Source organism: Akebia trifoliata, chromosome 7 (assembly GCF_017979445.1).
Source record: "Akebia trifoliata isolate Shusen 1 chromosome 7, ASM1797944v1, whole genome shotgun sequence".
NCBI lineage: Eukaryota > Viridiplantae > Streptophyta > Magnoliopsida > Ranunculales > Lardizabalaceae > Akebia > Akebia trifoliata.
In genome coordinates, this window is record NC_141381.1 from 9,734,430 (window position 1) to 9,751,683 (window position 17,254).

Sequence of the window (17,254 nt, forward strand, 5' to 3'; positions counted from 1 at the left end):
ATTTGCCTCCTACTTTTTAGTGATTCCTCCACTAGGATATACTATTCCACCTTTGTGTAGAGGTTTTCAAATCGGACTTGATCAACGATTCATATACTTGAGTTCTAAGGATAATTGTCGTTAATAAGCTGTACACATAGTTACCTCATCCATATTTTCCACGGTTAGCGTTTTCATTCGAAAATGAGTCATGAAAGATCGGATACTCTCTCCAACCTTTTATCGTAGATGGAAGAGCGTGTTTACTCCAACTTTAATTTTTTGTAAGTGCACAAATATTCCGACGAAGGCTTCTTCAAGCTTGGAGAAACTCGTTATCGATCCTGTAGGCAACCCCTAAAATCACAACATAGCTCATTATCTTAGAGTTGATGGGAAGAACTTGTAGTGTAACGAATCGTCATTTTGGTACAAGACCATCTAACTCCTGTAGTGGAGGATATGATTCATAGGGTCCCTTGTTCTGTTGTATGCTTCAAACTTTGGTGGATGGAATGCCTTCAGGGGGTCAGATCCCATTATTGCTAGTGAAAATGGTGTCCCCTTGAGTTCCTGAATTGCATTTTGAGCTTGTTGTCTGAGATATTTTCCTTGAATGATTACCTCATCTCTCCTTCGCAATATTTCTTCCACCTCTCCCATTTTCAAAGGGTTCCGAACTTTTGAGCTTCCCTACTGCACTCTGATAGCTTCCGAGTTCACAGTACATTCACCCTCGGTTCACTCTATTGTAGGGGATGGAGGTCCCCGTCTGCCTTCCCCTACCAAGTCTCCTCCCATTTCAGTTCCCTCACCTACCCTTTGTCTAAGCTCCTTGTTTTCCTTTCTTATTATTGTGATCTTGTCTTGTTTACTTCTCTAGTCCTTGACACATTTCTTCCCTCATCTCTATTAACAAATGGTGTAGCACTAGCATCGGGTCTTGCGGTGCTGGTTGTGGGTCTAGTGGTGTGATTCTCGTTGATTAAAGATCTTTTGCCTTCTTATGCTTCTAGGTGGGCCTGCAACAACACCATTTTGATGCCCAAGTCAGGATTTTTTTTTAGTATAAGAAGTAGAGTAGGGTCTTTTAAGAGAGAATTTTCATACCTTTTAATGCCTTGCACCCATACTTTTATAAGGGTTTAGATTTTCCTAGATCTTTTAATTGATTTTTGTTTGAATGGTTACCCGTTTAGGGATTTGCTTTGATTTTTGTGGATATAGTTATGCTCTTTATTTTATGGGATTCGTAATTCTCGTATTTCAAGTACCGTCTCTCATAATTCTGTTATAGGCAAGTCCAACCTTTATTATCCTTCTGTTATTTCAGACATTCGGATGTTCGACTATGTTCCCTCGAGATTGCCACATGTTGCTTTTTCCGAAAAATATCCTCCACAATCATCTTTGGTCTTCAATTTCGGTTTCGATATTCAGAATACCCTAATGCTTAGCTATTTTGGATTGGAACGAATCCTAAAGCTCAAGATTTCTAGTCACCAGTGATCGACAGAGCACTTTTGATCGATTTTTTTTACTTTCCCTTCAATGGATAACAATATGATTTTATTATGGTGAGTTCCATCATCTACATCTCACCTAATTATGTTTTTTATTTTCTATTCTATTTGATCTTTGTTGTAATTTCAGTATCATTTCTTTCTTTCTTTTTTTCTTTTTGAAATTTTAACTTCTTATAGCTTGTCTATTCTGTTTATTTGATGATTTCTAGGGTTTTGTAAAATTTAAGGTTTTATCTTTAAGTTCAATTTAGTAATATTAGAATTACAATACCTTGTAATTCTATTTGAATATGGTAATGTGTGCAATTTGAACCAAATGATTGGTTTCTTTATGCAATTTAGAGAGCATTTAAATCTAATCAATTTTGGGTATCTGTGATGAACAATGGTTGAGTAGACCCCATTTTTTTTAGGTGTGGCTTTAGTTGAAATTCATTGGATTTGTCTAAATTATGAAGTTTCTTACATTTACCGATGAAAAAAATGCAGCAAAAGGTCGTTCAATGTGCATGGCAGAGCTGTTTCTTTGGGACATTCTTTGGGTTGCAGTGGAGCTAGCTCATATCTTGGTCTCTTTACTTGCGATATCCTGAATTTTTATTTTTTAAACTGTTTTTGATGACCTTTGTACCATATTTTCGAGTTCATGAATGATTTAAGATGACTTTCAACCACGAGTGCTGAAATGACAATTTCTTGTGATAGATTGGTGTTCACAAATTTTGAGTAATAGAATCAGATTGAGATGATCAACAATTTAGAAAAAAAAATTGAATTCCCTACATAAAAATTGAAAGTGAGATGGTGATCAGCTCTATAGGTTTACAATTTGTTTGTTCTATACATTTGTGCCATTATTTTTTAAGGTGTTTTGAAAATCGTATTGGGGTCAAGCTTCATAAAAATGTCCATATCTTATTGAAAACGTTTGAAAGCTCATGATACATTACAGAAAACTCACATACTGAGGTTTTTTGAGAAAAGGTGGATCTTTATGAAGTATACGCCTTTTCTAGCCTTGTGTATGGGTTGCAACTGTGAATAATGTTGGTGTGCATAATGTAATCATCTTGACAATTAGTCAATATTGTGTAATTCCTTTAATTCTCCAAACTTGCTATATAGCTAGTTGTTACATTGTTACTCAACTAAAATTAAGTTTACCCCATACAAGGTTTATTGAGAATTTATAGGAATTATTTAAATAAAAGGTTTTATTACTTGTTTGAATTAATTTAAAATAATTTAGTCTTTGCTTTACTAATTTTTTGGTTTACTTTGAAGATTTGCAACCTGCTAGGTCTTTGGTGAGGAAGGTGAAGTTCCAAAATCAAGCTTATATACTACTTATAAACTTGTCTTCACCTTAGGGTTTGTCCGCCTATTTTGGCTTATGTTCAATTTCGTTTCAAATTTCTTTGTTCTCTCATAAAATTTGTTATCTCATATTTGTCCTGAATATGTTCTGATTGTAGCATGTGTGGTGGTGTTCAAATCTATTTCAAGTGTTCTTATGAACCATAACTTTTCTTTTTCAGACATATGATACATTGGGCTTATATTTTGGTTTTGGCTGCATATTCTTCAACCCAGCCAATGTAATTTTTTCTAGAACCAAATTTCGTTCTATAATATGTATGATATTCATCTTTGAATAGGTACTAAGTGTAATGTTACAGGCTAAGGTATTTTCAAGATTTCAGGTCCTATAGAAAGATGTGAAGAACTATACCATTAAAGCTACCCCAAATGATAGGAGTAGTATCTTGGAACAAGTCTTCTGTACATCTCCAATTGCTTGAAGTCTAATTGTATATCAAAGATGTAGTGGTTGTCCAACCTATACAAATCCAGACCAGGCTTATATGGCACTACAACAAATATAAACATTAGGAACGGTCTATAACCGTTCCTAATCCAGTATGAAACGGTTGGCAGACCGTCTTTAATCGAGACGTCGTTAATGAATTTAAACGGCTGGAAGCCGTTTTATATGTCATGATTTGGAACGGTTAAAAACCGTTCCAAAACTCACATTTTGGAACGGCTTTAAACCGTTCCGGCTGATGTCTTTAGGCATTAATCACCATTCGATACGTAAACTTAAAAAAAAAATTAATTTTAATTTCTTTTTTCTACCCACCTATTACCCACGATCAAAATAGACCAAAATAGAAAACATTGAGGTTCTCTCTCACATTAATTTATACACAAAAAGAGATACAATGAGTCATAATTTAGAAATCCAAAATTAAAAATACCCTACTCCCTATACTAACCGATATACCTGTTTTGGGTTGTAAACGAGTTATTACTGCCTGAGGACGAGTGGAGGTTCTTGAACCACACCATACTCTTGGGCACATGGAAGGGGTCTGATGCGTAGCTTCATAATCTCCAGAGCTTCTATTAATCTTGCATAAGAACCAAGAGAATAATAGTGTCACAAAACAAGAAAAGGCATCATTTGAGAAAAAAAAAATTATTATAAACATACACCAGCCAAAACTTTAATAAAATCCAATTATCTTCTTTAAATTGGAAGCAAAACTGATTTTGAAACCAAAACAAGAACTACTTTACAATCAAACTATTTCAACAATGGAATGTTAATACCCAAAAAAGATCAAATGCACAAATGTTCAGCTAAGAACCTGCCAGAGCTTAATTAATATTTCTAAACTAGTAAAATATCAAACTTTTATATAAGTTTATGAAAGTTCAAGTGTGGTGGGATTTTCAGGGCCAATATATTGGTCAACACCTAGTACTAAACTCAAAACCTATTTCTTTGTTGTTTTAGTTGAGACTTAGGGAGGCATAAAGGGGAAAAAACAAACAAACAATAGCCAACTACATATGCTTATGGTCATCAACAAAGACTAATGAAAACAAATAAATAAAAGCTAATTCCAAATCCTAAGAGAAAATTATCTCTTGGGATAATAACCTCAAAATTTGACAGGGACGTATCTCTGTCAACAGGCAGCAAAATAAAATTAAAATGAAAGGATGAATGTAAAGAAACCAACTGCTTACCCTATAATGTCAACGCCTTGTTCTGGGCTTGCAGTGGAATTCTGCTAATAGTGGGATTAAACCCTGTTTAGCATCCTTGGGTATATATATATATATATATATATATATATATATATATACTTTTAATAATTAAATAAATTTTAGAAGATGATCTAGAATCGTCACTAAAGTTAGACTCGTGAAAATAATCATGAAAATTTCAACACATTAACATGCATAATTGTATTGTGGGATGGGTCAAGTCAGCCCAAGTCCACATGGGACCAAAGGTATAAACCTCAAGGCTGAAATTGCAATTCTACATAAGCTATACATCTACTCTTAATTGATTTCAGGGTAGGGCTAAGTTTATATTACAAATCATAAATTGGACGAAATAAAAATAGACTTGATATATAATTTGAAAGATAGTAGGCTCGTTCGATTTTACATCGAGCACGTGTTTTACATACTTGTGGGAACTAAAGACAAGGTAAAAAGTGATAAAGATAAAAGAACAAACCTCAAATCAATTGCGAAGATTGAAACTTCCCAAAGCAGAAATCGTTGAAGCGAGAAGTAATCCGAAAATGATGGAAGAATGCTGAAAGACAAGAAGTTAAAGCAAACAAGAAAAAAAAAATAAGAAAACAATCACATTCACACACGACAAATTTATGTGAACTAACAGTTACATTCACAAACAAAAATGATCAAGATCTCACAAAATATTACCTTAAACGATGGCTTATATAGGGGTCTCAAACCATATTCCCAAAGTAACAACGAAAACCTGATATGGAAGTTTACTTGAAGGAAAGAGTGAAAATTTCTTAATGGGAAAGTACCCCTCAAGAAATCCCCAATTGCAGATAACTTAATGTCATGGTCGACACATTGTCTTGAAGCAGCATTACAACAAACTGACTGTGCAAAGATGACAATGCCACTGGTCAAGATGACAATTCCATTTATTTGAGAGATAGAAGTAGCTAAAAGGTGAACCAAATCACCAACACATTTAAGAACTATAATGACATCATGAAACCAAATTAATGTGATTCTCAATAGCAGATAACTTAATGTCTTCGTTACATAGGTAGTGCAAAATAAAATTTGAATTTATTAGGAGACATGAATTGTAGCACTATCTTATGGAAACTATTCCTTAAATGATAATCTTTATATTATCATCTTGGTACCATTTGTGCTGAAATTTAGGTAGCATGTTTCGAGAAATTGACAAGATCATGTAAATTGCAAAACAAGAACATATCCAAGCAACCAAAATATTTTGTATAATATCACCAACTTACATCAACATCTCTAGCTTTCACATTCTTTGGTTTTACCAAATTAGAATTCTGAGTCTCAACTGCAAACTACAACTTAAAGATGCAAATCAAATGAGGATTCCACATACTATGATTTAATTATAATAGTAAACATTCAGAAAAATGAAAAGTCACGACATAAAATTCAGCCAATAAAATAATAAGGAATTAGCGTATGCTAAAAACATATATTTCTTTTCTTTCCCTCTTCAAGAAAGTTGAGGGAACACCCATAGATCATGCCTCATTCCTGTATTAATGTTGTGAGTTCAATACTTATCGAAAAAAACAAAAAATTTGTAAGTTTAAGTATGTTATCTTTTTTCTTTTTTTTCTTTCTTAAGTGGAAGAAGTGCCCACTAGTTTATGGTGTAGGTGCTGTCAGTTTTGGATCCTTGAAGACTGAATTGCTGAATCTAACAATCTAGACCTACTCGTGTTCAAATTTATATCATGTTCTAAATATCATTTTCTTCTTACAACTTCTATTTTTATTTCTTCTGGTTTTTTTTAGGTGAAGATGTATTATATTAAGAGAACAAAAAAAGGGAAACACCTCTAGTTACAAAAGCATATAGCTACAAATGATGTACAAAAAAGCTACAAAGTCTACAGGGCCATGAAGGCACCTAAAAGAACATTTCCCACGTAAAATACCAACTCCTCACAAAGAAAACCTTTTTAGGATCCATATCTCATTTTTCTAAATAAAAGTTCAAGAATTTTTTACAAAAGGATACTATTAGGCTATGTTTGGTAACACTTCTAAAGTCTGAAGTCAGGAAACTAGAAATCAGACTTCAGAAGTTTCATCCAGTGTCCCCCCCCCCAATCGTTGGTTCAAAACTTTTGAATTTTAGTTCTGAAATCTAGAACCAAACTAACAAAAATAAAGATTCTAAATTCTAAATTTAAAAGGAGAACCACCTCCATTCAAACTTCAGAAGTGTTACCAAACACACACTTAGTGCCAGGTCATAGTAATGAGTTTCTCATTTGATTTACAAATCCCGATAGTGTGTTGAACTTGTGTGACTCGCATTATCACATAATAAGCTAGGGATAATACCTAACATATGTTACCTATGTAATATATACATAGTTATACACAAGGTTATAAAAATCAGAACAATAACCAAACGGAAATTTTGCTTAACTAGTCAGAACCCAATTCAATCGGTAGGATAGATTTCTATTTATTAAACTGTATATATACATATATATGAACAAGTAAACAAAACTAGCAAATTGAACCTAAATGGACCAAGAAACAAATTGTCTCTGCCTACCCCCCTACAAACCGTGAACTGCAAACCCGAATTCAAACCGATTGAACCGAATGAACCAGTTAACATAGGTCTAATACATGAGTACATCTTAGTAAGAAGTCTACTGGATTCCTAATTTCCATATTAAATCAAATCCCAATTGTTCAAGTTTCATAGAATTTCTTGATTCCTAGATGACTCAGATGATAATTTAATTCAAGGTTGTTGAATTTGAATATTTTGTTCAACTCAGATTACTTCAATAGAATTAAAAAATAAAAAATAAAAAATAAAAATAACAGAATTAAAAAACAGTCATCAATTTAGATCTAAAAGTACACCAGAACTCAAATTAAACAAGAAAAACCTAAAAATCTCAATCGAAGAAACAATGAGAAAGAGAGAGAGAGAGAGAGAGAGAGAGAGAGAGAGATCTTATGCATCTCTTCGGGAGTTGAGAAGTGCCTTCGAACCGTAGGTTTTCCCATGAATTTCCCCCTTCCCATTGTCGAACACGAAAGATTTGAACTCCGGTTTTGAAATCGATAGAAAGAAAGAATAGATTATTATTTTTTCGAACAATCTTTCTTCCTCACTGAGAATTTGGAATCTTAAGATTTTGGAGAAATCCAAGATGGGATTGCTACTCGAAGAGTTCCTGGCTTGTAGCGTGAGGTGATGCAGCAGGCATGAGAGGTCGATCGAGGAGAGACTGAGAGAGAGATGAGATCAAGAGATCGATCGAGGGAAAGACTGACAGAGCGATTGAGAGGTCGATCGAGAGCGATTGAGAGAGAGATGAGATCGAGTTCGATCGAGAGAGAGAACGGCTGAGAGAGAGAGAGAGAGAGACACAAGAGAGACTGGGACATTTTTAATGAATAAAATGGTTTTAAAATGCGAATAAAACGGTTGTAAAAATGTAAAACGGTGTAATACCGTTTTTAAATAAAAACGGCTTAATGCCGTTTTAAACGTCTGTTCCTATTTTGCATTTTTTTTGGTAGTGTGGACTCTCTACAACCCATATCCATCTCTCTCCGAACAAAATCCGAAAGGAAACCCATTAGGTCCCACTTTTGACCAACCCATGATCCAAAACATTGAAGACAATGGGTGGGAAGTCCCATGCTAAAGCGCTTTGGTCTCTCTTTCTTCTTTCTTGAATTTTGTTGTTTTCTTGGAAAGTTACCCCTTCTTTCTTGTAACTTTAATTTTGCTTGGAAACTTAGGGCATGTTTGGATATCAGGAGCAGAACTACTGTTCCAAAGAACAGGAATTGAAGTACTCTATGGAGGAACTGGAAAAGTAATTCTGTGCAGAAAGGGCGTTTGGCAATCAACTCTGAGAAGTACTGGTAGAAGTACTTTTGTACTGGAAGTTCATTTGGGAACCATACTGACTTCTAGAAAAAAGACCAGAATACCCTTATATTATACGAGTTACTGTTTTTTGTCTTTTAGTATCATAATATGCCTTCAAACTATACTGTTTTTGACATTTTAACTATAAATATTAATATAATATAATATAATATTTTAAATATTAAATATTAATATAATATGTTTAAATCCATTATACTCAAAATTTTAAAAAAAATTTGACAGACTGTTTTTGACATAATATGACATAATATTAAAAAAAAAATTAACAGACTGTTTTTTAGTGTCATAATATGCCTTCAAACTATATTGTTTTTGACATTTTAACTATAAATATTAATATAATATAATATAATATTTTAAATATTAAATATTAATATAATGTGTTTAAATCCATTATACTCAAAATTAAAAAAAATATATATATATATTAATGAAGGTTTCTTTCGTTTGATTTAAGGGCAAATGAATTAGGAATATTTTTATAGAAAATTAATAAAGTTAAGGGTATTTTGGTAAGACGAATCGTTAGATTTTGACTCCCCGCAAGATGAGTTTTGAGAAATAGGTTTTCTCGACTTCTTCACAAAGAGTAATTTCTTGTTCTTGCGCGGAGTAACTCTTCGAAGGAGTTGTTCATCCAAATGCATCCAAACGACTTCTAACTCCCCGCAAGAGTCAGAAGTAGCCAAGGAGTCCTATCCAAACGCCTACTTAACTTGGTTTTAATGTTGTTTATTAGAGAATTTAATTAGTAGTTGCTGGAAATTTTCCTTGTAATCTCTTTATAAGCTTGAAAATTAAATGGAAAAGTGTTGTTGATGTTGATTAGAAAGAAGCTTTCTTCTTGCTTAGACACCATTGCTTTGGAGTGTTGGAGTTGAGTAATTCCCTTCCATGGTTGATGAGTGATTCTCAGTTATTTTCTTTTCTCTTTTTATTCACCAATTCCAAACACAAAGATCTCAATTTTAAACAAATTGTCTCCACCAACTTTTCTTCATCTTTACTTCATTTTCTATCCCCTTTAATCAGCTCACAAAACAGTCCATCACCCAACATTTTGTCCATTTTTCAGCCCTTATTTTACATCAATTTCATCCAAACAATCCTTCAACATTTTTCTCAGCCTTACATCCCGAATTCCCTTTTGTCGTACATCAAATTGGTATCAGAGCAGGTTATCTTGGTGGAAATTTTATCCAAATAACCCAACTACTTACATTCCCAAAACTTGTTTGAAGAAATGTCTCCAAGGAGACAAGCAAGAATGCAACAATTAAATCAAGTAAAGATGAATGAATTGAGGAAAGAAGTTGAGAAACTTCGAAACTCTCAACAAGAACTCTGAGGAATGCTTCAAGAAGTGTTGTGAAGGATTCCCGGCCAAAATGTTCCAAAATTGTAGCCGGATGATCATTTTGTGAATGACGTGGGAAATGAAGATTCTGATGATCAAAGTTCTATATCTTCACACACTCGACATGGTTGAAGGAATCAAGAAGAATGTACTATGGATCGACTTGCACGAGCCTTCCAGAACAATGATCGTTTGGTTCAAGTATCCATCTCCGAGTGGAAAGATTTTTTGGAAGATAAAAAAGTGAGTTTCGTTACTACAGGATTAAAAGGCCACGCACTCAGTTGGTAGCAACATTACCAAAAGAGTCGGGAAAGGAGGGGTAGTGAGAAAGTTCAAACTTGGGCTGAAATGAAACTTAAGCTCGATGAAAAGTTTCTTCCCTTGGACTATTTTCAAGATCTTTACCAAAAATTTCACCAACTAAAACAAAGAAGTGATCATTCGGTGGCAAAATATACCGAGGAATATTATCAATTGTTAAGTCCGGTTAATTCAAATGAATATAAAAAATAACTAATAGCTTGGTACATTAGTGGTTTACAACCAGGGTTGCATACGAAAATGGTGATGCACACGGCTCATTCCCTAGAGAAGATTTTCAACTACCTCTTAAAGTCGAAGAGAAGATGAAGTTGATGACGCCAAAGAAGTTTGACCGGTTTGAGAAATATAACACTACGTCACAAATTATTAAAAACGACTAAAAATAGCAGAAAAAATGAAAGACTATAGCTGTCGTTTATATACGACGGTTTTCATCAATCATTTAACCCTTAATGATGTTTATAATAGTCGATTATAAACAACTAATTTAATCCGTCATTAATTAAGTGAAAGAACCACTATTGCCACACCAACTTTTACTAATGTTACACCGATTGGTATGGCGTTAATAAAAATTGAGTACCACTATTGCCGCACCAACTTTTACTAATGTTACATTTATTGGTGTGGCGTTAATAAAAATTGGGTGCCACTTTTTGCCACACCAAGTTTTACTAATGTTACACCAATTGGTGTGGCGTTAACAAAAATTGGATGCCATTATTTACCGCACCAACTTTTACTAATGATACACCAATTGGTGTTCCGTTAGTAAAAATTGAGTGACAACTCTCATTTATTTTCATCGTCTTCCTCTAAAAAAACCTAGAATTTAAAATCTGTAAAAAACAAACCCCATTTTCGATTTCTTCTCTCCCAATTTGGAGTTTCAGTCTTACGAAACCAGGCGAGGTTCGCGCGGTACCATCTTCTTCAGCCCACACAATAGTTCTCCCTCCCCCCCTCTCTCTCTCTCTCAGGCATAATGTTTGCTTGACTAATGGAGATTTCTAATGATGAATAGATTGTCATTCCACAGATGTTGATTAATCACTTCTTAGCCTTTATGTATTCGTAGATCTCAGAGTTCTGTTACGGATTCTGCGATTCCAATATTGATTTGAAGGTTGGCTCACATATATTTAGATCGTTGGTTCTACTCATCTCTTGAGGCTCAGTAGATTGAGCTTGTTTGTTTGATCTGGTTGGATATCTTCTCGATCTCTTGGTATGATTTTAACTATCTTCACTGATTTTTTTAGTTTCTGGAATGTGAATTTTACTTCTGTTGATGTCCTTGATCTTTTAGCAAATAATTTTGGTCCTTTGATACCAAACTGGTTATTTAGTCTCATTGGTCTTGCATCTCTCGATATTGGCTCTTTTACCAATGGGTTTCTAGGTCCATTACCTGAGGCTCTTCAAAACTTTACCAACCTTAAATCCCTTAGCCTTTCTAGTAACAATTTTAAGTCCACGAATATACCTAATTGGTTGTATAACTTTAGCAGTCTTGTATTCCTCCATCTTAGCTACAATAATCTTCAAGGTATAATCTCGGATGCAATCGGAAACCTCACCTCAATTAAGGAACTCAACCTACCCAGTTGTAATTTTGAAGGCAAGATACAAAGAGCCGTCGAACATCTTTGCAATTTGCAGACATTAAGTTTGGGAGGAAACAAATTAAATGGAAAGTTATCCATATTTTTACCAAGTAATTTAGAGTGTTTAGATTTGTCCCACAACCAACTTTCAGGTCCATTGCCTGATCAACTATTAGGTCAGTTTAAAATCTACAACACCTCTTTCTTCATTTTAATTCATTTTCTGGTCCTATTCCGGAGAGTATTGGATGCCTTTCAAAACTAATTTCTTTGAGCCTCTCTAGAAATTCATTTGTGGATGTTGTGTCTGAAATTCATATTTTTAATCTCACCAGATTAGTAGATCTAGAAATGGATTCAACCTTATCCTCATTGGTTTTAAATGTGAGCTCCGATTGGAATCCTCCTTTCCAACTCAGCTCTCTACGGTTGAGATTTGTCAAATTGATAATTTTTTTTTTACTCCAAAATGTCTTTAATCCCTTATCTTATAATATGTCTTGTAAAAATTCTTTACCTTCTTATCAAAAATTTCATAGAGTCATCTACTTCTCCAAATTCTATTTTGTTGTTGAGGGTAAATAAAGATTGAAGATGATACTGATTTTTGGGGAGAAAATCAAATCCGTTTAGAATTTGAATATGAGGGCATTTGGGCCATTTATGCTAGTCTTTTATAGAAGACCCTCAAAAGAGGCATGCTATCACCTTGTTGGCAATTTGGAATACAGCAAAAATTTAATTTCTATTCGATTTTGGATTGCAAAAATCCAATCTCAAATTTGATAAATGAAAAATATGCAGCATATGCTTCATTCTTGTATTATCCGTCTCATTTCAAAAATTTGAAAACAAAAAATTTGGTATTATAATAGTGATGTTAGTAGTGATGGTGATGATGAATTGGTGATGTTAATGGTGATGGTGTGGGTGATAATATAGTGGTGATGGTAATGATGATAGTGGTGATAACGAGGGTCATTGTTCTGTGGAGTATGTTGTTGTTGTGTCAAGAAGATCAATTTGAGTGAAATGTGATGGTTAGTGTATAACTAGTGAGGTTTATATTTTGATTTTCAGTTTTCACAAACTTAATGCTCAAAGACACATTGATCTCTAGATCTTTTAACACTCTAAATTATCTTCTAGATTATATTTTTACTCAAGCTCTAGATTTATGAGTTTAGTAAATAAGATGTTCAATATTAATGAATTTGAAGTGTTTGATTACTTCCCTCTCACTTGAATTTTTGTTTCAAGAATATCAATTCGAGTTATGTGGGTTGTGTAGACACCCCATTTGTGCATCCGCCTGATTAATCAACTCGTCAACCCGATCGCAATGATTCCCAATGATGGATGTTATTTCCATTGCTTTACTTTGTTACCAGAAATATTTCAGAAATCCGGATGAGGTATCTCGAATTGATAAAAGTGTAGAAACCACGCTACGCTAGGAAAATACAACTCCAGAAACATAGAAATCATCATCTTGCAGACCAAAAAAAAGCTTCACGGTAAAAATCACTAAAAAATGATCAAATTATCAAAATACCCCTAACATCAAAATATCCTTAGAGCCTACATTACGCTTAGGAAAACTCATTCAAACACATAAAATAACAAATCGGAACCAAATAAATCATTTCACCAATTTTCACAGAATTTGACAAAATTACGAAAATGCCCCTCATAAAGTTCACGATCATTTCACACAAAAAACTTCATATATGACACAAACTAATATTTCCATTGAATTCCTTACAAAAAATTGATTCTAAAATATCCTAGAACATTAAAACCGACTTAAAACGTGTAAAGTCCTCTCCGGGGGTAAAACGATAATTTCACAATTTTCATAATTAAAATTTTTAAAATTAATAAATAAAATATTAAATAATTAAAGTGAAACATTAATAAAATTAATTTAAAATTTTGAATTAAAAAAATCGATCAATTGGGCTCTCATGAAAAATTATTGAGGGTTCGTGAGATATTTCTTTAAGGACCCCTCCATTTGGGGGTCCAAAGAATTAAAGATATTTTAGAGGGGGGTTCTCCAAAAAATTGAAGTCAATTAAGCAAAACTAAGGTCAAGGTATTAAAGTCAATCAAGTGAGACTAAAGTCAAAATTAAAGTCAATTAAGCAAGACTAAAGTAAAGATATTAAAAGTCAATCAATTAAAACTAAAGTCAAAATATTAAATGTCAATCAAATAAGACCAAAAGTCAAAAACCCTAATAGAGTTCTAATTAAATAATAACTCTATCTAGTAGAGTTCTAACTAAAAAATAATTCTACCTAAAACAATTCTAATTAAAACACAACTCTACCTAAAATAATTCTAACTAAAACACAACTCTAACTAAAAGAACTCTAATTAAACACTAACTCTATCCAAATCAACCCTTAAAAAAATCTATAAATAGAGGTCCCCACACCCTATTTTCAAAAAAAAATCATAAACCCTAAGAGAAGTAGGTCTAAAAGCCCCCCTAGCCTCCCATAAACCCTAATTTTGGAGTCCTAACTCCTTACCTAACATCCCTTCTTCGATTTTAGCCTAAAAAATACCTAAAAGTCCTTCAAAAACATCCCAAAATCCATAACAAACTTGAAGAATCCAGAAAAAAAAATATACCTTGCCTCGGAGATCAGAAATCAAATCCGGAGACAAAACGAAGCAAGGAGTACGGTACAATGAGCAATTTTTGTCGGATCTGAGGGAATAAGGTCTTTTGCTATCGAAAAGGTATAATTTCTTGTTTTTATTATTATCTAGGTTTTGTTAGCGATGTAATTTATTTGGGAAGTTAGTAGAGACCGACTTTGGCCGGGCGGGGTTGGTGCCTAACACCTTCCAACCCCGTAGTTTGATCCCCGAACCCTTTTTTCTTTCGTAGATTAATAATGTTTGTCTTTCTTAAAGTCAGTTTGGTTCCTAGACCTTAATAACTAGGTGGCGACTCCCAAACCTCAAGGGTCAAAAGTGGATCCGCACACCCCGCGGATCGAGGGCACTTTCAGTGGCGACTCCACTGGGGATTGTTGAGGATCAAACTTGAAAAGCCCCAAGTGTGGGATGCATTGCAAGTGAGACCTTTTTCTATTTGATTTTTAGTTATTTGTTTATTTTATTTTATTTTTATTTTTTATCATCCTTTTTGTCTTAATAATGGATCGTTTGTTTGGATTTCGAATACTTTGTTTTGGTACATTTTCATGGTTCAATTGGGATCACTTGGGAGACCTTAAATAATTCAAATGTTTAGTTTCATTGAAGATGGAATGATGATTGTCGAGCCGTGGAATTTTTTTTTCTCAATAATTTTTTTTTTTGTTTCCTTGTGTGGATATGTGCTTATGTCCTTTGGTAGTAAAAATTGTCTTTTAAAAAAATAGGCATGCTGTTAATAACAGTGAGAATAAAAAATTTGCTACAATTAAATTTTCCCATGCGGAATAAAAGGTTAAGAAAAAAAAATTGCAAAAAACAAAAAAGAAATAAAAAAAAACAGCACTATTTGTGTGGTGTGCTGTTAGCAAAAATGAGTTTTTTTATTTTTTTATCTTCTTCTTACCTAAGCTGAAGGAGCAGCAAAGAAACAGAGAGAGACGTCTCTCTCTCTCTCTCTGCTTGTCTGCATTACTGGAAAATCAGGTTTTATGATCAATTGTCCTTTCAGCATTATGAATTTGAATTATTGGTGTGGTTTCGAGCTTCGAAGAAGTGACAATTGTTGGGATTCTTCTTTGATTCGTTCCAATTTCACTCTTGTAAAGAGAGATTGTAATGCTGAAAGGTTAGGGTTTTACTATTTTAGAGATCTAGGATTTGTTTTGGTTAGAGATGGGGAGCTCAGAAGAGAAGGCAGTTGTTGTTATCATGGTGGGCAGACCGACCAAAGGAACTCGTTTTCGACCGCTATCGTTAAATGTACCAAAGCCATTATTCCCTTTGGCAGGGCAGCCAATGGTTCATCATCCAATTTTTGCGTGCAAAAGTATTTCCAACTTAGTACAAATCTATCTCATTGGATTCTATGAGGAGCGGGAATTCACGTTGTATGTCTTTTCTATCTCTAATGAGCTCAAAATCCCAGTCAGATACTTGAGAGAAGACAAGCCACATCGTTCAGCTGGTGGACTTTACAACTTCAGAGATCCTATCATGGAAGAGAACCCGTTTTCCGCTCCCAAATATGATTGAGGTCCATAGAAGATATGGTGGGATGGGAACAATCTTAGTAATCAAGATTTCAGCTGAGTCAACAAACCAGTTTGGCGAGTTGGTGGCTGATCCAATCACCAATGAATTGTTACATTACACTGAGAAACCTGAGACTTTTGTGAGTGATCTGATAAACTGTGGTGTGTACATCTTTACTCGGGAATTTTTACTACTATTCAGGATGTTTCTACACAACGGAAAGACAGAGCAAATCTTCGTCGTGTATCTAGCTTTGAAGCTCTGCAGTCGTCGGCAACAAAGACACTTCCTTCAGATTTTGTGAGATTGGATCAAGATATCCTATCACCTCTTGCTGGGAAGAAACAACTTTATACGTATGAGACACTAGATTTTTGGCAACAAATTAAGACTCCAGGAATGTCTTTGAAATGTTCTGCATTGTATCTTGCACAATTCTGATTCACCTCTCCTCATCTTCTGGCAAATGGGGATGGGACAAGGAGCGCTAACATTACTGGCGATGTTTTTGTTCATCCATAAACAAAAGTACATCCAACTGTAAAGATTGGTCCCAATGTCTCAATTTCTACAAATGCTCATGTAGCAGTTGGTGAAAGGCTCATCAGTTGCATCATCCTAGATGATGTTGAGATCAAGGAAAATGCAGTTGTTATACATTCTATTGTTGGGTGGAAGTCGTCTACCGGGAGATGGCCTCGCGTCCAGGCTAAAGGAGACTACAATGCGAAACTTGGGATTACTATCCTCGGGGAAGCTGTGACTGTTGAAGACGAAGTTGTGGTAATTAACAGTATTATTCTTCCAAATAAGACTCGCAACGTCAGTGTACAAGATGAAATCATTCTACAACTAGTAAAGTGAGATTCTAGATAAGGCCTCTTTACCACCGGGTGCATTTTTTTTCTCCCTTTTATTTTATTTGTTTCTGATTCCTTATATATTATTATGGTTTTCTATTTATAATTGCATCCAGATAAAACAGTTTTGCGACTCATCTAGGGTTATTTGAGATGGAAGATTGCTCATTTGTGACTTGATCTCTCCAAAATTATTAGAAAACATGACTTTATTTGCAAAAAAAAAAAAAAAACTCTTTTTGTTTTTTTAATAAAAAAGAAAGGGGATTGGATTTCGAAAATCAACCATAGGGGTGAATTTTTAGGAGAGTCAACTCAGTTGAACTCATCTTACATCACGTGAGGAACTAGTTGTGTGCTATTTATTCTAATTCTCTTTA

The 17,254-nt window shown here is 34.1% G+C and overlaps 1 long non-coding RNA gene and 1 pseudogene across 1 annotated transcript; one reads left to right on the top strand and one right to left on the bottom strand.

Moving 5' to 3' along the window:
* Positions 1-3,610: 3,610 nt before the first annotated feature.
* LOC147398194 (uncharacterized) lies at positions 3,611-6,196 on the bottom strand. Its single transcript, XR_015179778.1, has 3 exons — positions 5,259-6,196; positions 5,047-5,127; positions 3,611-3,919 (listed from the first exon to the last, which is right to left on the bottom strand). It is a non-coding gene; the product is annotated as an uncharacterized LOC147398194 (long non-coding RNA).
* Positions 6,197-15,639: 9,443 nt separating this feature from the next.
* On the top strand, positions 15,640-16,880 carry LOC147398195 (uncharacterized; annotated as a pseudogene).
* The last annotated feature ends 374 nt before the right edge of the window (positions 16,881-17,254 follow it).